At 48.8% G+C, this 19,022-nt stretch overlaps 15 non-coding genes and 1 pseudogene across 15 annotated transcripts; all 16 read left to right on the top strand.

Annotated features, from left to right (window-relative positions):
- Positions 1-492: 492 nt before the first annotated feature.
- Positions 493-656, top strand: LOC125749933 (U1 spliceosomal RNA). Its single transcript, XR_007400220.1, has one exon. It is a non-coding gene; the product is annotated as a U1 spliceosomal RNA (small nuclear RNA).
- Positions 657-1,178: 522 nt separating this feature from the next.
- On the top strand, positions 1,179-1,342 carry LOC125749875 (U1 spliceosomal RNA). Its single transcript, XR_007400163.1, has one exon. It is a non-coding gene; the product is annotated as a U1 spliceosomal RNA (small nuclear RNA).
- Positions 1,343-1,864: 522 nt separating this feature from the next.
- Positions 1,865-2,028, top strand: LOC125749939 (U1 spliceosomal RNA). The gene has a single exon (XR_007400226.1). It is a non-coding gene; the product is annotated as a U1 spliceosomal RNA (small nuclear RNA).
- A 522-nt stretch (positions 2,029-2,550) lies between these two features.
- On the top strand, positions 2,551-2,714 carry LOC125749876 (U1 spliceosomal RNA). Its single transcript, XR_007400164.1, has one exon. It is a non-coding gene; the product is annotated as a U1 spliceosomal RNA (small nuclear RNA).
- A 522-nt stretch (positions 2,715-3,236) lies between these two features.
- LOC125749877 (U1 spliceosomal RNA) lies at positions 3,237-3,400 on the top strand. The gene has a single exon (XR_007400165.1). It is a non-coding gene; the product is annotated as a U1 spliceosomal RNA (small nuclear RNA).
- A 522-nt stretch (positions 3,401-3,922) lies between these two features.
- LOC125749902 (U1 spliceosomal RNA) lies at positions 3,923-4,086 on the top strand. The gene has a single exon (XR_007400190.1). It is a non-coding gene; the product is annotated as a U1 spliceosomal RNA (small nuclear RNA).
- A 522-nt stretch (positions 4,087-4,608) lies between these two features.
- LOC125749832 (U1 spliceosomal RNA) lies at positions 4,609-4,772 on the top strand. The gene has a single exon (XR_007400124.1). It is a non-coding gene; the product is annotated as a U1 spliceosomal RNA (small nuclear RNA).
- Positions 4,773-5,294: 522 nt separating this feature from the next.
- Positions 5,295-5,458, top strand: LOC125749878 (U1 spliceosomal RNA). Its single transcript, XR_007400166.1, has one exon. It is a non-coding gene; the product is annotated as a U1 spliceosomal RNA (small nuclear RNA).
- A 522-nt stretch (positions 5,459-5,980) lies between these two features.
- On the top strand, positions 5,981-6,144 carry LOC125749823 (U1 spliceosomal RNA). The gene has a single exon (XR_007400115.1). It is a non-coding gene; the product is annotated as a U1 spliceosomal RNA (small nuclear RNA).
- A 522-nt stretch (positions 6,145-6,666) lies between these two features.
- On the top strand, positions 6,667-6,830 carry LOC125749824 (U1 spliceosomal RNA). Its single transcript, XR_007400116.1, has one exon. It is a non-coding gene; the product is annotated as a U1 spliceosomal RNA (small nuclear RNA).
- A 522-nt stretch (positions 6,831-7,352) lies between these two features.
- On the top strand, positions 7,353-7,516 carry LOC125749915 (U1 spliceosomal RNA). Its single transcript, XR_007400203.1, has one exon. It is a non-coding gene; the product is annotated as a U1 spliceosomal RNA (small nuclear RNA).
- A 522-nt stretch (positions 7,517-8,038) lies between these two features.
- On the top strand, positions 8,039-8,202 carry LOC125749937 (U1 spliceosomal RNA). Its single transcript, XR_007400224.1, has one exon. It is a non-coding gene; the product is annotated as a U1 spliceosomal RNA (small nuclear RNA).
- A 522-nt stretch (positions 8,203-8,724) lies between these two features.
- On the top strand, positions 8,725-8,888 carry LOC125749938 (U1 spliceosomal RNA). The gene has a single exon (XR_007400225.1). It is a non-coding gene; the product is annotated as a U1 spliceosomal RNA (small nuclear RNA).
- Positions 8,889-9,410: 522 nt separating this feature from the next.
- LOC125749825 (U1 spliceosomal RNA) lies at positions 9,411-9,574 on the top strand. The gene has a single exon (XR_007400117.1). It is a non-coding gene; the product is annotated as a U1 spliceosomal RNA (small nuclear RNA).
- A 522-nt stretch (positions 9,575-10,096) lies between these two features.
- LOC125749931 (U1 spliceosomal RNA) lies at positions 10,097-10,260 on the top strand. Its single transcript, XR_007400218.1, has one exon. It is a non-coding gene; the product is annotated as a U1 spliceosomal RNA (small nuclear RNA).
- A 522-nt stretch (positions 10,261-10,782) lies between these two features.
- LOC125749955 (U1 spliceosomal RNA) lies at positions 10,783-10,890 on the top strand (annotated as a pseudogene).
- The last annotated feature ends 8,132 nt before the right edge of the window (positions 10,891-19,022 follow it).

Genomic DNA, 19,022 nt, shown 5'->3' on the forward strand with positions numbered 1-19,022 from the left:
CGCTGCAAATGCGACGGAAGAGAGTCGCATCTGACGCAAACTAGCGTGAAAAGAAATGCGCGCAGTCTGTTGCCTGCGCCAAGTGTTTGCGAGTGGTTCATTAGGTGAACTTCATTCGAGCAAGCCTGCGGTAGGCTGAGCGCCATGTCTGATGAAGCTGCATGCATCTCCAGGTGCCTTTGTTACTGAATGGAATGCGATTGTTGGATGAGCAGGCGACAACATGAAAATGTAAGCGTGCTGAGGCTCGCAGATTCATATCAAAGGGTAAACGGTCTCATTCTTCTTTCTTTGAAAAATCATTTGCTGTATTGCGAGCAGACTGCTCCTAGGCCAAGGCTGAGCTACGAGAGCAGTCTTACCTGGCCCAGAGCCATATGCGACAGCGCAGAGGATTATGGGAGTTAATCCGGCCCCACCTTAACTTTCCCACTGCGACTCAGAGTAGGCAGGCGTGTAGCACAACAGGGTCTCATGACCCTCATCCAACTCATACTTACCTGGCAGGGGAGATACCATGATCACGAAGGTGGTTCACCCAGGGCGAGGCATAGCCATTGCACTGCGGCTGTGCTGACCCCTGCGAACTCCCCAAATGTGGGAATCTCAACTGCATAATTTCTGGTAGTGGGGGACTGCGTTCGCGCTCTCCCCTGTATTTCAGGTGTTTAACGAAAGAGGAGTTCCGCTGCAAATGCGACGGAAGAGAGTTGCATCTGACACAAACTAGCGTGAAAAGAAATGCGCGCAGTCTGTTGCCTGCGCCAAGTGTTTGCGAGTGGTTCCTTAGGTGAACTTCATTCGAGCAAGCCTGCGGTAGGCTGAGCGCCATGTCTGATGAAGCTGCATGCATCTCCAGGTGCCTTTGTTACTGAATGGAATGCGATTGTTGGATGAGCAGGCGACAACATGAAAATGTAAGCGTGCTGAGGCTCGCAGATTCATATCAAAGGGTAAACGGTCTCATTCTTCTTTCTTTGAAAAATCATTTGCTGTATTGCGAGCAGACTGCTCCTAGGCCAAGGCTGAGCTACGAGAGCAGTCTTACCTGGCCCAGAGCCATATGCGACAGCGCAGAGGATTATGGGAGTTAATCCGGCCCCACCTTAACTTTCCCACTGCGACTCAGAGTAGGCAGGCGAGTAGCACAACAGGGTCACATGACCCTCATCCAACTCATACTTACCTGGCAGGGGAGATACCATGATCACGAAGGTGGTTCACCCAGGGCGAGGCATAGCCATTGCACTGCGGCTGTGCTGACCCCTGCGAACTCCCCAAATGTGGGAATCTCGACTGCATAATTTCTGGTAGTGGGGGACTGCGTTCGCGCTCTCCCCTGTATTTCAGGTGTTTAACGAAAGAGGAGTTCCGCTGCAAATGCGACGGAAGAGAGTCGCATCTGACGCAAACTAGCGTGAAAAGAAATGCGCGCAGTCTGTTGCCTGCGCCAAGTGTTTGCGAGTGGTTCCTTAGGTGAACTTCATTCGAGCAAGCCTGCGGTAGGCTGAGCGCCATGTCTGATGAAGCTGCATGCATCTCCAGGTGCCTTTGTTACTGAATGGAATGCGATTGTTGGATGAGCAGGCGACAACATGAAAATGTAAGCGTGCTGAGGCTCACAGATTCATATCAAAGGGTAAACGGTCTCATTCTTCTTTCTTTGAAAAATCATTTGCTGTATTGCGAGCAGACTGCTCCTAGGCCAAGGCTGAGCTACGAGAGCAGTCTTACCTGGCCCAGAGCCATATGCGACAGCGCCGAGGATTATGGGAGTTAATCCGGCCCCACCTTAACTTTCCCACTGCGACTCAGAGTAGGCAGGCGAGTAGCACAACAGGGTCACATGACCCTCATCCAACTCATACTTACCTGGCAGGGGAGATGCCATGATCACGAAGGTGGTTCACCCAGGGCGAGGCATAGCCATTGCACTGCGGCTGTGCTGACCCCTGCGAATTCCCCAAATGTGGGAATCTCGACTGCATAATTTCTGGTAGTGGGGGACTGCGTTCGCGATCTCCCCTGTATTTCAGGTATTTAACGAAAGAGGAGTTCCGTTGCAAATGCGACGGAAGAGAGTCGCATCTGACGCAAACTAGCGTGAAAAGAAATGCGCGCAGTCTGTTGCCTGCGCCAAGTGTTTGCGAGTGGTTCCTTAGGTGAACTTCATTCGAGCAAGCCTGCGGTAGGCTGAGCGCCATGTCTGATGAAGCTGCATGCATCTCCAGGTGCCTTTGTTACTGAATGGAATGCGATTGTTGGATGAGCAGGCGACAACATGAAAATGTAAGCGTGCTGAGGCTCACAGATTCATATCAAAGGGTAAACGGTCTCATTCTTCTTTCTTTGAAAAATCATTTGCTGTATTGCGAGCAGACTGCTCCTAGGCCAAGGCTGAGCTACGAGAGCAGTCTTACCTGGCCCAGAGCCATATGCGACAGCGCAGAGGATTATGGGAGTTAATCCGGCCCCACCTTAACTTTCCCACTGCGACTCAGAGTAGGCAGGCGAGTAGCACAACAGGGTCACATGACCCTCATCCAACTCATACTTACCTGGCAGGGGAGATACCATGATCACGAAGGTGGTTCACCCAGGGCGAGGCATAGCCATTGCACTGCGGCTGTGCTGACCCCTGCGAACTCCCCAAATGTGGGAATCTCGACTGCATAATTTCTGGTAGTGGGGGACTGCGTTCGCGCTCTCCCCTGTATTTCAGGTGTTTAACGAAAGAGGAGTTCCGCTGCAAATGCGACGGAAGAGAGTTGCATCTGACGCAAACTAGCGTGAAAAGAAATGCGCGCAGTCTGTTGCCTGCGCCAAGTGTTTGCGAGTGGTTCATTAGGTGAACTTCATTCGAGCAAGCCTGCGGTAGGCTGAGCGCCATGTCTGATGAAGCTGCATGCATCTCCAGGTGCCTTTGTTACTGAATGGAATGCGATTGTTGGATGAGCAGGCGACAACATGAAAATGTAAGCGTGCTGAGGCTCGCAGATTCATATCAAAGGGTAAACGGTCTCATTCTTCTTTCTTTGAAAAATCATTTGCTGTATTGCGAGCAGACTGCTCCTAGGCCAAGGCTGAGCTACGAGAGCAGTCTTACCTGGCCCAGAGCCATATGCGACAGCGCAGAGGATTATGGGAGTTAATCCGGCCCCACCTTAACTTTCCCACTGCGACTCAGAGTAGGCAGGCGTGTAGCACAACAGGGTCTCATGACCCTCATCCAACTCATACTTACCTGGCAGGGGAGATACCATGATCACGAAGGTGGTTCACCCAGGGCGAGGCATAGCCATTGCACTGCGGCTGTGCTGACCCCTGCGAACTCCCCAAATGTGGGAATCTCGACTGCATAATTTCTGGTAGTGGGGGACTGCGTTCGCGCTCTCCCCTGTATTTCAGGTGTTTAACGAAAGAGGAGTTCCGCTGCAAATGCGACGGAAGAGAGTTGCATCTGACGCAAACTAGCGTGAAAAGAAATGCGCGCAGTCTGTTGCCTGCGCCAAGTGTTTGCGAGTGGTTCCTTAGGTGAACTTCATTCGAGCAAGCCTGCGGTAGGCTGAGCGCCATGTCTGATGAAGCTGCATGCATCTCCAGGTGCCTTTGTTACTGAATGGAATGCGATTGTTGGATGAGCAGGCGACAACATGAAAATGTAAGCGTGCTGAGGCTCGCAGATTCATATCAAAGGGTAAACGGTCTCATTCTTCTTTCTTTGAAAAATCATTTGCTGTATTGCGAGCAGACTGCTCCTAGGCCAAGGCTGAGCTACGAGAGCAGTCTTACCTGGCCCAGAGCCATATGCGACAGCGCAGAGGATTATGGGAGTTAATCCGGCCCCACCTTAACTTTCCCACTGCGACTCAGAGTAGGCAGGCGAGTAGCACAACAGGGTCACATGACCCTCATCCAACTCATACTTACCTGGCAGGGGAGATACCATGATCACGAAGATGGTTCACCCAGGGCGAGGCATAGCTATTGCACTGCGGCTGTGCTGACCCCTGCGAATTCCCCAAATGTGGGAATCTCGACTGCATAATTTCTGGTAGTGGGGGACTGCGTTCGCGCTCTCCCCTGTATTTCAGGTATTTAACGAAAGAGGAGTTCCGTTGCAAATGCGACGGAAGAGAGTCGCATCTGACGCAAACTAGCGTGAAAAGAAATGCGCGCAGTCTGTTGCCTGCGCCAAGTGTTTGCGAGTGGTTCCTTAGGTGAACTTCATTCGAGCAAGCCTGCGGTAGGCTGAGCGCCATGTCTGAAGAAGCTGCATGCATCTCCAGGTGCCTTTGTTACTGAATGGAATGCGATTGTTGGATGAGCAGGCGACAACATGAAAATGTAAGCGTGCTGAGGCTCGCAGATTCATATCAAAGGGTAAACGGTCTCATTCTTCTTTCTTTGAAAAATCATTTGCTGTATTGCGAGCAGACTGCTCCTAGGCCAAGGCTGAGCTACGAGAGCAGTCTTACCTGGCCCAGAGCCATATGCGACAGCGCAGAGGATTATGGGAGTTAATCCGGCCCCACCTTAACTTTCCCACTGCGACTCAGAGTAGGCAGGCGAGTAGCACAACAGGGTCACATGACCCTCATCCAACTCATACTTACCTGGCAGGGGAGATACCATGATCACGAAGGTGGTTCACCCAGGGCGAGGCATAGCCATTGCACTGCGGCTGTACTGACCCCTGCGAATTCCCCAAATGTGGGAATCTCGACTGCATAATTTCTGGTAGTGGGGGACTGCGTTCGCGCTCTCCCCTGTATTTCAGGTGTTTAACGAAAGAGGAGTTCCGCTGCAAATGCGACGGAAGAGAGTCGCATCTGACGCAAACTAGTGTGAAAAGAAATGCGTGCAGTCTGTTGCCTGCGCCAAGTGTTTGCGAGTGGTTCCTTAGGTGAACTTCATTCGAGCAAGCCTGCGCTAGGCTGAGCGCCATGTCTGATGAAGCTGCATGCATCTCCAGGTGCCTTTGTTACTGAATGGAATGCGATTGTTGGATGAGCAGGCGACAACATGAAAATGTAAGCGTGCTGAGGCTCGCAGATTCATATCAAAGGGTAAACGGTCTCATTCTTCTTTCTTTGAAAAATCATTTGCTGTATTGCGAGCAGACTGCTCCTAGGCCAAGGCTGAGCTACGAGAGCAGTCTTACCTGGCCCAGAGCCATATGCGACAGCGCAGAGGATTATGGGAGTTAATCCGGCCCCACCTTAACTTTCCCACTGCGACTCAGAGTAGGCAGGCGAGTAGCACAACAGGGTCACATGACCCTCATCCAACTCATACTTACCTGGCAGGGGAGATACCATGATCACGAAGGTGGTTCACCCAGGGCGAGGCATAGCCATTGCACTGCGGCTGTGCTGACCCCTGCGAACTCCCCAAATGTGGGAATCTCGACTGCATAATTTCTGGTAGTGGGGGACTGCGTTCGCGCTCTCCCCTGTATTTCAGGTATTTAACGAAAGAGGAGTTCCGTTGCAAATGCGACGGAAGAGAGTCGCATCTGACGCAAACTAGCGTGAAAAGAAATGCGCGCAGTCTGTTGCCTGCGCCAAGTGTTTGCGAGTGGTTCCTTAGGTGAACTTCATTCGAGCAAGCCTGCGGTAGGCTGAGCGCCATGTCTGACGAAGCTGCATGCATCTCCAGGTGCCTTTGTTACTGAATGGAATGCGATTGTTGGATGAGCAGGCGACAACATGAAAATGTAAGCGTGCTGAGGCTCGCAGATTCATATCAAAGGGTAAACGGTCTCATTCTTCTTTCTTTGAAAAATCATTTGCTGTATTGCGAGCAGACTGCTCCTAGGCCAAGGCTGAGCTACGAGAGCAGTCTTACCTGGCCCAGAGCCATATGCGACAGCGCAGAGGATTATGGGAGTTAATCCGGCCCCACCTTAACTTTCCCACTGCGACTCAGAGTAGGCAGGCGAGTAGCACAACAGGGTCACATGACCCTCATCCAACTCATACTTACCTGGCAGGGGAGATACCATGATCACGAAGGTGGTTCACCCAGGGCGAGGCATAGCCATTGCACTGCGGCTGTGCTGACCCCTGCGAATTCCCCAAATGTGGGAATCTCGACTGCATAATTTCTGGTAGTGGGGGACTGCGTTCGCGCTCTCCCCTGTATTTCAGGTGTTTAACGAAAGAGGAGTTCCGTTGCAAATGCGACGGAAGAGAGTCGCATCTGACGCAAACTAGCGTGAAAAGAAATGCGCGCAGTCTGTTGCCTGCGCCAAGTGTTTGCGAGTGGTTCCTTAGGTGAACTTCATTCGAGCAAGCCTGCGGTAGGCTGAGCGCCATGTCTGATGAAGCTGCATGCATCTCCAGGTGCCTTTGTTACTGAATGGAATGCGATTGTTGGATGAGCAGGCGACAACATGAAAATGTAAGCGTGCTGAGGCTCGCAGATTCATATCAAAGGGTAAACGGTCTCATTCTTCTTTCTTTGAAAAATCATTTGCTGTATTGCGAGCAGACTGCTCCTAGGCCAAGGCTGAGCTACGAGAGCAGTCTTACCTGGCCCAGAGCCATATGCGACAGCGCAGAGGATTATGGGAGTTAATCCGGCCCCACCTTAACTTTCCCACTGCGACTCAGAGTAGGCAGGCGAGTAGCACAACAGGGTCACATGACCCTCATCCAACTCATACTTACCTGGCAGGGGAGATACCATGATCACGAAGGTGGTTCACCCAGGGCGAGGCATAGCCATTGCACTGCGGCTGTGCTGACCCCTGCGAATTCCCCAAATGTGGGAATCTCGACTGCATAATTTCTGGTAGTGGGGGACTGCGTTCGCGCTCTCCCCTGTATTTCAGGTGTTTAACGAAAGAGGAGTTCCGCTGCAAATGCGACGGAAGAGAGTCGCATCTGACGCAAACTAGCGTGAAAAGAAATGCGCGCAGTCTGTTGCCTGCGCCAAGTGTTTGCGAGTGGTTCCTTAGGTGAACTTCATTCGAGCAAGCCTGCGGTAGGCTGAGCGCCATGTCTGATGAAGCTGCATGCATCTCCAGGTGCCTTTGTTACTGAATGGAATGCGATTGTTGGATGAGCAGGCGACAACATGAAAATGTAAGCGTGCTGAGGCTCGCAGATTCATATCAAAGGGTAAACGGTCTCATTCTTCTTTCTTTGAAAAATCATTTGCTGTATTGCGAGCAGACTGCTCCTAGGCCAAGGCTGAGCTACGAGAGCAGTCTTACCTGGCCCAGAGCCATATGCGACAGCGCAGAGGATTATGGGAGTTAATCCGGCCCCACCTTAACTTTCCCACTGCGACTCAGAGTAGGCAGGCGAGTAGCACAACAGGGTCACATGACCCTCATCCAACTCATACTTACCTGGCAGGGAAGATACCATGATCACGAAGGTGGTTCACCCAGGGCGAGGCATAGCCATTGCACTGCGGCTGTGCTGACCCCTGCGAATTCCCCAAATGTGGGAATCTCGACTGCATAATTTCTGGTAGTGGGGGACTGCGTTCGCGCTCTCCCCTGTATTTCAGGTGTTTAACGAAAGAGGAGTTCCGTTGCAAATGCGACGGAAGAGAGTCGCATCTGACGCAAACTAGCGTGAAAAGAAATGCGCGCAGTCTGTTGCCTGCGCCAAGTGTTTGCGAGTGGTTCCTTAGGTGAACTTCATTCGAGCAAGCCTGCGGTAGGCTGAGCGCCATGTCTGATGAAGCTGCATGCATCTCCAGGTGCCTTTGTTACTGAATGGAATGCGATTGTTGGATGAGCAGGCGACAACATGAAAATGTAAGCGTGCTGAGGCTCGCAGATTCATATCAAAGGGTAAACGGTCTCATTCTTCTTTCTTTGAAAAATCATTTGCTGTATTGCGAGCAGACTGCTCCTAGGCCAAGGCTGAGCTACGAGAGCAGTCTTACCTGGCCCAGAGCCATATGCGACAGCGCAGAGGATTATGGGAGTTAATCCGGCCCCACCTTAACTTTCCCACTGCGACTCAGAGTAGGCAGGCGAGTAGCACAACAGGGTCACATGACCCTCATCCAACTCATACTTACCTGACAGGGGAGATACCATGATCACGAAGGTGGTTCACCCAGGGCGAGGCATAGCCATTGCACTGCGGCTGTGCTGACCCCTGCGAACTCCCCAAATGTGGGAATCTCGACTGCATAATTTCTGGTAGTGGGGGACTGCGTTCGCGCTCTCCCCTGTATTTCAGGTGTTTAACGAAAGAGGAGTTCTGCTGCAAATGCGACGGAAGATAGTCGCATCTGACGCAAACTAGCGTGAAAAGAAATGCGCGCAGTCTGTTGCCTGCGCCAAGTGTTTGCGAGTGGTTCCTTAGGTGAACTTCATTCGAGCAAGCCTGCGGTAGGCTGAGCGCCATGTCTGATGAAGCTGCATGCATCTCCAGGTGCCTTTGTTACTGAATGGAATGCGATTGTTGGATGAGCAGGCGACAACATGAAAATGTAAGCGTGCTGAGGCTCGCAGATTCATATCAAAGGGTAAACGGTCTCATTCTTCTTTCTTTGAAAAATCATTTGCTGTATTGCGAGCAGACTGCTCCTAGGCCAAGGCTGAGCTACGAGAGCAGTCTTACCTGGCCCAGAGCCATATGCGACAGCGCAGAGGATTATGGGAGTTAATCCGGCCCCACCTTAACTTTCCCACTGCGACTCAGAGTAGGCAGGCGAGTAGCACAACAGGGTCACATGACCCTCATCCAACTCATACTTACCTGACAGGGGAGATACCATGATCACGAAGGTGGTTCACCCAGGGCGAGGCATAGCCATTGCACTGCGGCTGTGCTGACCCCTGCGAACTCCCCAAATGTGGGAATCTCGACTGCATAATTTCTGGTAGTGGGGGACTGCGTTCGCGCTCTCCCCTGTATTTCAGGTGTTTAACGAAAGAGGAGTTCTGCTGCAAATGCGACGGAAGAGAGTCGCATCTGACGCAAACTAGCGTGAAAAGAAATGCGCGCAGTCTGTTGCCTGCGCCAAGTGTTTGCGAGTGGTTCCTTAGGTGAACTTCATTCGAGCAAGCCTGCGGTAGGCTGAGCGCCATGTCTGATGAAGCTGCATGCATCTCCAGGTGCCTTTGTTACTGAATGGAATGCGATTGTTGGATGAGCAGGCGACAACATGAAAATGTAAGCGTGCTGAGGCTCGCAGATTCATATCAAAGGGTAAACGGTCTCATTCTTCTTTCTTTGAAAAATCATTTGCTGTATTGCGAGCAGACTGCTCCTAGGCCAAGGCTGAGCTACGAGAGCAGTCTTACCTGGCCCAGAGCCATATGCGACAGCGCAGAGGATTATGGGAGTTAATCTGGCCCCACCTTAACTTTCCCACTGCGACTCAGAGTAGGCAGGCGAGTAGCACAACAGGGTCACATGACCCTCATCCAACTCATACTTACCTGGCAGGGGAGATACCATGATCACGAAGGTGGTTCACCCAGGGCGAGGCATAGCCATTGCACTGCGGCTGTGCTGACCCCTGCGAATTCCCCAAATGTGGGAATCTCGACTGCATAATTTCTGGTAGTGGGGGACTGCGTTCGCGCTCTCCCCTGTATTTCAGGTGTTTAACGAAAGAGGAGTTCCGTTGCAAATGCGACGGAAGAGAGTCGCATCTGACGCAAACTAGCGTGAAAAGAAATGCGCTCAGTCTGTTGCCTGCGCCAAGTGTTTGCGAGTGGTTCCTTAGGTGAACTTCATTCGAGCAAGCCTGCGGTAGGCTGAGCGCCATGTCTGATGAAGCTGCATGCATCTCCAGGTGCCTTTGTTACTGAATGGAATGCGATTGTTGGATGAGCAGGCGACAACATGAAAATGTAAGCGTGCTGAGGCTCGCAGATTCATATCAAAGGGTAAACGGTCTCATTCTTCTTTCTTTGAAAAATCATTTGCTGTATTGCGAGCAGACTGCTCCTAGGCCAAGGCTGAGCTACGAGAGCAGTCTTACCTGGCCCAGTGCCATATGCGACAGCGCAGAGGATTATGGGAGTTAATCCGGCCCCACCTTAACTTTCCCACTGCGACTCAGAGTAGGCAGGCGAGTAGCACAACAGGGTCACATGACCCTCATCCAACTCATACTTACCTGGCAGGGGAGATACCTTGATCACGAAGGTGGTTCACCCAGGGCGAGGCATAGCCGTTGCACTGCGGCTGTGCTGACCCCTGCGAATTCCCCAAATGTGGGAATCTCGACTGCATAATTTCTGGTAGTGGGGGACTGCGTTCGCGCTCTCCCCTGTATTTCAGGTGTTTAACGAAAGAGGAGTTCCGTTGCAAATGCGACGGAAGAGAGTCGCATCTGACGCAAACTAGCGTGAAAAGAAATGCGCGCAGTCTGTTGCCTGCGCCAAGTGTTTGCGAGTGGTTCCTTAGGTGAACTTCATTCGAGCAAGCCTGCGGTAGGCTGAGCGCCATGTCTGATGAAGCTGCATGCATCTCCAGGTGCCTTTGTTACTGAATGGAATGCGATTGTTGGATGAGCAGGCGACAACATGAAAATGTAAGCGTGCTGAGGCTCGCAGATTCATATCAAAGGGTAAACGGTCTCATTCTTCTTTCTTTGAAAAATCATTTGCTGTATTGCGAGCAGACTGCTCCTAGGCCAAGGCTGAGCTACGAGAGCAGTCTTACCTGGCCCAGAGCCATATGCGACAGCGCAGAGGATTATGGGAGTTAATCCGGCCCCACCTTAACTTTCCCACTGCGACTCAGAGTAGGCAGGCGAGTAGCACAACAGGGTCACATGACTCTTATTCAACTCACACTTACCTGGCAGGGGAGATACCATGATCATGAAGGTGGTTTACCCAGGATGAGGCATAGCCTAGCCCAGATTCTTCGGATTTTCAGCTGCTCCCTTTGTTGTTTCATGAACAGGGGGTAATCGGAAAATATAAATATGCTGTGGCTAGCTGATTTTTATCAATAATCTTGGGTTGAGTGCATAGTTGGTGACGTAGTGTACTTTTTGCATTTATTTCAATTCATATCTTGCAGAAATTTTAATGTGGAGTCATGAAATAAGCACTGACTAAGTCTGTAATCTGTTTTATTTCCGAAATGTCTATTGTTGGGAGTATTAAAGTTTTTAAAATTAGGTGAAAAAGTAAACCATGTCACATTTCTTTGTTTTACCTACATTGGGGGCCTGTAGTACCGCTGTCACCCGGAAATTCGTATTCACATTCTAAATTTTCAAATTGCATTCGCATGGTAACTTGATGAACAACGTAATAGTGAAACGCAATCCAGATACATCCCCATCAGTGCAATTCAGGAGCGGGGGATGTGGCCAGGTGTGAATGACTCATGCATACACATAAGAGCTCCTAAATATTCAATGGAAGGAGGCCAGAAATAGTGACATGAGTTTGGTTTTTCTTGTTTATTTATCCAAGTGAATGCTACAACACCATTTAGTCATCTTCATGTAGCCAAGACTTTAGTTATCAGATATCTGGGATCAAAGCAAACTGCCAGCATTGCTTACCATGTAATTTTATAATGTTTCTGCAAGTGTTCCAAAGTGCATTTTGCAATGTCTATACTTTGTCAAATTACAAACTTCAGATAAATCTGATATATTTACAAAGGACGCTAAGATTGAGATGTTTAATGGCAAAACAAATATATAAGAAATAATTAATTTGCTGTGAATTAATTTTATGATATTGAATGAAATGTGTGAACATGCCCCAGTAAGTGAAAGTGTGTTCCCTACCCCTAGACCCCCGAGGGTTAAACTCACAATCATGACGCTGACTTTATCCAATACACTCACATTAATTCTATGTTTACAAATGTATGGCACCTGATTTTAGTCAATTTATAACAAATAATACGGTACAGAAAATTACCAAACTATTACAACTACCATGGCAGCTTTTGCATTACTGGAAGATATAGCTCATGGAAGAATTAGAAGAGAGCACGTATTCACGGATCATAGTGATTTCTTGGCCCATGATGATGACTGGCTTCTAAGTCGATTCAGATATACCTGTTCATTTACAAGTTCTGTCCACTCTCGGGATCTTAGCCACAGCTTTTCAGCAAGAACTTGCGGACCGATCGGGTATCTCTCAATCAACACTCGCACCATGCCAGCTGTATGGGACGGCATCGTCACCCAGATATATAAAATTTCCTTTCACTGTGGTTGAACAGGCAGACATTAAAGCGCAATTTGCAGCATTGTCCAGTTTTCCCAATGTGCAGTATTCAGAGCCATTGACTGCACGCACATTGCTATAAAGCCACCTTCAGAGAACGAATTTGCTTATATAATAGAAAACACTTTATTAATGTACAAATTATGTGCAATTTGATTATGTGACATTCAATGTTGTTGGCTAGATGGTCTGGCTCCACCCATGAGTCGTTTATTTTCAGAAACTGTAGTCTTAGAAACAAACTTGAAAATGGGGTGGTCGTTTTTTTCACTTCGACTTTAACGTCCAACCACTTATTTTTAATTTTGGCCACCGTGCTAATTTCGGAACCAACACTTTTAACTGACAAATGTGTCATCAGAAAAATCCTGACTGTGGGGGGAAGTAAAACAACACAAACACAAAAATTTATGGCAGTTATTACATTATTGGCAGCTGGAAGATTTTTTATAGACATTTTATATTACATAACCTAAGTAGCTGAAAGAAAAAACCGAAACAATTATATTGCATAGAAATAACAGGGTGAGAAGTATTTTCGAGTTGCTGGTGATATTTAAATAGACTGAATTTCTGTAGATGGTTAACATCAAATCAACACTAATAAAGAATAGTCTCCACATCTGTTGTGGTGACACAATGTCTAGTTTGCTAGCAATTGGGTCTATCCCATTTTGAACTTGTGTTCTTTACTGAGAGTTCAGTTGCTTTAGATATCCAATGCCAGACCTATCTGATTTGCTCGTTCTGTTGTGATGTAGCCCTTCTGCCCTATCACTCATTCACTCACAGAATGCTGTGTGTGTAAACGTTGAATTTAGGGTTGTTGTTTTTTCCTCATACTTTTGTATTTGTTTTCTGTTGTTTTCTCCCAGAATTTGATTCTTATCTGTAACAGTTGTGGTTCAGTGTAACCTCACTGCTGTTTTTTTTACCATATGGTCCTTATGCTGGACTATATATGCTGTGAATTTTGGAGTATTTGTAGTATTTGGCGGCAATGAGGACATAAATGATTGGCCTTGCAGCTTTCTACAGTTAGAATATGGCCCTTGCGAGTACAATGCTTATGGTCTAGTCATCATGGCTATGAGTTAACACCAGACTTCAATACTCCAGTGTGACTATAGCTTTGCAGCTGGTGATGAGACTTTATAGGCTGGGGTGAGACTATAAAAACCAAACTGAAACTGAAAAAACTGGATATGTACTAAAGTGTTAAATGCCACCAGCTTTGTATTTAAAACATTTGGGATGTGGTATATGAGTTTACGGGAAAATGCACTTTCAGACTTTCTTGGAGCAATGAAAAATAATGGTTCTTTCTTAGCTCACATCAGCTTTTCAATCAATAAAAGATGAGTTAATGAGGGGTGAAATAGCTGACACTGTGTTTGAAATGTTTTGACCTACAACTTTCGAAGTGCATTACATTGTCCAGTAGAAAAAAAATATAAAAATCTGACATTTTTTGCCACAGAAGAATAATGGTTTGTAAAAGCTGGATATCAAATATGGAGCATAAAAAGTAGATGTCCTAATTCTTATTTTCAGCAATAATTCTGCTGAATATGTTGAACTGAGATTTTTATGTCCAGACTATATGTGGGAAACAATGACAACTTACTCCACTCTTGACAATATCTCTCTGCACCATCCGTACCACAGTGCCATCAGCTACAACCCTGGAACTGCATCAGAATCTCATGTTCTGCATCACCATATCTGCCACCAGGGGATGCCAAATACGCAACTAGAGCATTTATTGCTGGTCAGGGTCACGGAGCAGCCTGGAGTTGATTTTTTTTTTTTGTGACCAAATTTTTATTAGAGATTTTATAACAAAAAACGAGACGGAACAGAACAGAACACACTCCACCCCCACCCCCCCCCCCCCCCCCCCCCAAATACACCCTGAGACAGCACTTCAAAGGACAAGAAACAAAAGGCCGACAATGGACACCGGCATGCCCAGCCCCAAAGAGCACAGTTAATCACTGAGGAGAAAAGAAATAACACACTTATATCAGTGATAAATGTCAGAATTAGGAAAGTAAAAATCTAAACAAAAAACAAAGAATACGGCCTCGGGAGATTACCCGCAGCCAGTCCTTGACCAGCGGCATGTCACGGAGCCAGCTCTGGATCGTAGAATTAGACGAAATGTTAATCTGGGCCACAGAGAGTTCCAGCAGAAGCAGATCAAGGAAGGGGGAATTCCAGACAGAGGAAATGGCACGATCAGGAGACTTCCAATGAGATGCTAATAACTACTAGGCTGCTAAGGAGGCAGACAGCAGGAGCCTCTGCTGGAAGTGTGAGAGAGAGAGAGAGAGAAGAGAAGTCCAGAAGAAGAAGGACCACGGGAGACAGGGGGATGGGAAAGGAAAGAACTGAAGAGCGAGATCTGGCCACATAATCCCAAATAGCAGCCACTGGAGGACAGTCCCCGAACATATGGAGAAAGGTACCAGCAATCTGAAGGGGACAGAGATAGAATAGAAGAATAGAATAGAATAAACCTTTATTATCCCACGAATGAGAAATTTAGGTGTTACAGAGCTCTTGCACAAAAACGTAATATAGAACAATAGGAGCAGGTAGATACACAAAGATATAAATACAAATGTACAAAAAGTTTTGGAAATAAATAAAGATGTACAGAGATATGTACAAAATGTACAGAGATATGTACACAAGTGCGGGGGTGGGGTGGGGTGTGAATGATCCTGGTTACAGCATGTGATATGTCAGTTAAACATATATGAGTAAAAAATACTCACGCTAAACTGTTATAATGTCTGACAGCCGCTGGTAGGAATGACCTGCGGTAGCGCTCCTTCCTACACTGTGGGTGTAGAAGTCTATTGCTGAATGAGCTGCTCAGAGCTCGTACAGTCTCATGCAGGGGGTGGGAGGTGTTGTCCATAATGGATGTTAGCTTAGACCGCATCCTCTCATCCCCAACCTGCTCGATGGATTTCAGTGGGCAGCCCAGGACAGAGCTGGCCCTCTTCACCAGTTTGTCCAATTTCCCCCTGTTCCTCTCTGCAATTCCACCACACCAGCAGACCACAGCATAAAAGATAGCAGATGCTACCACAGTGTCATAGAAGGACCTTAAGAGAGTCCTGTTCACCCCAAAGGATCTTAGCCGCCTAAGCAGGTGAAGACGACTTAGACCCTTTTTGTAAACTGCCTCAGTGTTTGTAGACCAGTCCAGTTTGTTGTTTAGGTGAACACCCAGGAATTTGTACTCCTTCACCGTTTCAATGTCCAGACCCTGGATGTTCACCGGTGTAGTAGGAGAAGACTTCTTGCTGAAGTCAATCACCAGTTCCTTCGTCTTGCTGGCATTAATATGAAGATGGTTCAGTTCACACCAGCTGACAAAGCGATCGATGACCCCCCTGTATTCCAGCTCGTTCCCCTCTGACACCCGACCGACAATGGCAGTGTCGTCTGAAAACTTCTGTAGATGGCAAGTGTCCGTGTTGTAATTGAAGTCCGCAGTGTATAGGGTGAAGAGAAAAGGGGCGAGTACTGTTCCTTGTGGGGCCCCCGTGCTACAGACTACCACCTCAGACACACAGTCCCGGAGTCTCACATACTGGGGTCTCCTGGTGAGGTAGTCCGTAATCCACGCAGACAACTGATGGTCCACTCCCGCTCCCTCTAACTTCCCCCTCAGCACTGAGGGCCGGATTGTATTGAAGGCACTTGAGAAGTCAAAGAACATGACTCTCACAGTGCTCCTAGCCGTCTCTAGGTGAGAGAAGGCCCGATGCAGCAGGTAGATGACAGCGTCATCCACCCCGATGTTCGGCTGGTAGGCAAATTGCAGCGGGTCCAGATCCCTCCTGACTAGCGGGCGAAGGTGGTGAAGTACAATCCTCTCCATGGTCTTCATCAGGTGTGAAGTCAGGGCAACAGGTCTGAAGTGGTTCAGCTCCTTGGGGTGCGTTGTCTTTGGGACCGGCACCACGCAGGACGTCTTCCACAGAACGGGGACCCTCTCCAGACTGAGACTGAGGTTAAAGATGTATGTGATGACCTGGCACAGTTGACCTGCGCAGTCCCTCAACAGTCTGGAGCTGATTCCATCTGGACCTGCGGCCTTCCTGGTTTTCATCTTCATCAGCTGACTCCGCACCTGGTCAGTTGTGATGGAGAGGCCACAGTGTAGGTTGTGGGTGGGTGACTCCTGCTGAACGGCATGGGGGGGAGGGGCAGTAAGGCCGTTGGGGGACAAAGGGGGCAGATGAGGTGCCGCCAATATCCCCGGTGCTGTGACTACTGTGGGGGGTTGCAGGGAGGTGTGAAGGAGGTGTGATGAGCTCTGGTGGATAGGGGGGGGTTGGGCTACTGAGTCAAACCTGTTAAAGAACTGGTTCAATCTATTAGCCCAATCCTGGTCGCCAGACTCCGGATCCCCTCCACTCGCCTTGCTCCGTCCGGTGATGATATTAAGTCCCTTCCACACCCCTCTTGTGTTGCTCTGCTGGAGCTGCTCCTCCAGCTTCCTCTTGTATCTGTTCTTTCCCCGCCTTATCTCTCTCCTTAGCTCCTTCTGGACTCTCCTAATTTCCTCTCGATCTCCGGATCTGAAAGCCCTCCTTTTTTGCTCCAGCAGAGTCCTCAGGTCTGGAGTCAGCCATGGTTTGTTGTTGGAGTAACACCGTACTTTCCTAGTCGGTACAGTGTTATCCATGCAGAAGGTGATATAATCTGTTATGCAGGCCGTCAGACTGTCAATGTCCTCCCCGTGTGGGCTGCATAGCACCTCCCAGTCTGTGGTTTGGAAGCAGTCTTTCAGTGCCAGACTCGCCTCTTCAGACCATTCTCTCACATACCTTGTAGTGGGGGGTCGTTTGCATACTAAAGGTATGTATGAGGGAACCAAATGGACCAGGCTGTGATCTGAACGACCCAGTGGGGGGAGGGTTGATGCTCTGTAAGCGTCCTTAGTATTTGCATACAGTAAGTCCAGTGTTTTGTGTTCCCTGGTGCAGCAGTCCACATACTGGGTGAAAGTAGGGAGAGTTGAGGACAAGGAAACATGATTAAAATCCCCAGAGATGAAAAAGAAGGCTTGGGGGTGTGATGTCTGTAGCTGGGACACCACTGTGTGAATTGTCTCACATGCTGCTGCCGCATCTGCCGTCGGCGGAATGTAAACAGTTATCGCGATGACTTGCGTGAATTCCCGCGGCAGGTAATATGGTCTGATGCTGACCGCCAATAGCTCCACATCCCGTGTACAGCATTGCTCCTTAACACTGATGTGCCCCGGTTTACACCATCTCTCGTTCGCATACATCACAATCCCCCCACCTTTCTTCTTGCCGGTCTCCTTTCCATCTCGGTCCGTTCTCACCAGGTGGAATCCCGGTACAGTTACGTGTGAGTCTGGAGTGAGGTGTGTCAGCCAAGATTCTGTATAGCACATCATGCTCACCTCCCGGTACTCTCTCTGAAGTCTTGTCAGCGCCGTTAACTCATCGATCTTATTAGGGAGAGATCTAACATTCCCCATAATGATCGAGGGTACAGATGGTTTGTACCTTCTCTTCCGCTCTCGACACTTAACTCCAGCTCTGCAGCCCCGTCTCCTCCGCCGCAGCTCCCTGGGGATCTCTGGTCTTTCCCTGGGGTGTATCGGCTGGTTACGAAGCGCTAACAGCTGATCCCGAGTGTAAACAATGAAGCCGCTGCTTGAAGAATCTCCGTGTACCGGGTAAAACAGTCCGTAAATGATTAAAAAACATAAAAGTAAGTTCACAAGTTGCCTTTGACTAGCATACTTTTGATTAGTTGAAAGAAAAGGTGAAAAAAACAAGGAAAATAGATAAGATAGGTTAAAAGAATAGAAGGTGGTCAGAGCTGCTGTAACTAGCTGCCACTCTCGTGGCGCCATCTTGATTGACATAAGATGACATAAGGAGTCAGGCTCTAAGCCCATGGGATGGCGTTTCCTGGGAGTGGGGTATAATCTGTGAACAAACTTAAATAGTGTTTGCTGGTGATTGGGATTTTTAGAACAGTTTTTAATATTATGAAAAATAACAATACAAGATAAGACAGGGGTGGGAGAGAGAGCTCCCCCTGCCAGACAGAAATTATGGGGAGAGGTTTATGAGAGGATTTGTGGAGAAAAGAATAGAGACTGGACACGGGCTTAGAAATGGGGGAAAAGGACAGAGCAAATCTGCACAGCGGGTGAAGCAGAAGAGGGGAGGAAAAAGAGATATTATTGACCCTAAGCATGGACCTCAGCTGGAGGCAGAAAAAATATGAGGAAGAGGGAAGGTTTAAGACTTTAAGAGACTGGACCGATTTGAGATTTGAGCTGTCAAAAATGTCACCCAGGGTGGAGATACCCGACTGAGACCACGGCGAGTATCATGACCTGAGCGTCCAGCCCTCGTGTGAGCCACGCCCCCTGATCGACCACGTGTAATTCCCCGATTGTGCCCAGCTGTTTTCCATTAGTCTGATGTCATGTCCTGTATTTAGTCTGTTTCCCTAGGTCTGTAATTAATGTTGTTTATCGTGCACAGAGGCAGCTGTCCTGCCTTCCGCCCTCTCGGAGATGGCGCAACCTCTGCCGCCAGCTTCCAGCCAAAGGAAGAAAAAGAAGCAAAAAGAAAGGAGCCAAGCAGAGGACCCAGTGATCTTCCTGAGATCCGTCTCTCTCTCCTTCGCTTCTCTCTCTACCCTGGACATCACTGCCACATCACCCCCGCAGTTATTTAAAGCCCACCTAGCTGCCGCTAGCAGCTTATCCCTTCTGGGAGGCACACCTTGCCCATAAAGGGGCCAGTGTGGT

The sequence above is a fragment of the Brienomyrus brachyistius genome, chromosome 9 (genome assembly GCF_023856365.1).
Source record: "Brienomyrus brachyistius isolate T26 chromosome 9, BBRACH_0.4, whole genome shotgun sequence".
In the NCBI taxonomy this organism is placed as follows: Eukaryota; Metazoa; Chordata; class Actinopteri; order Osteoglossiformes; family Mormyridae; genus Brienomyrus; species Brienomyrus brachyistius.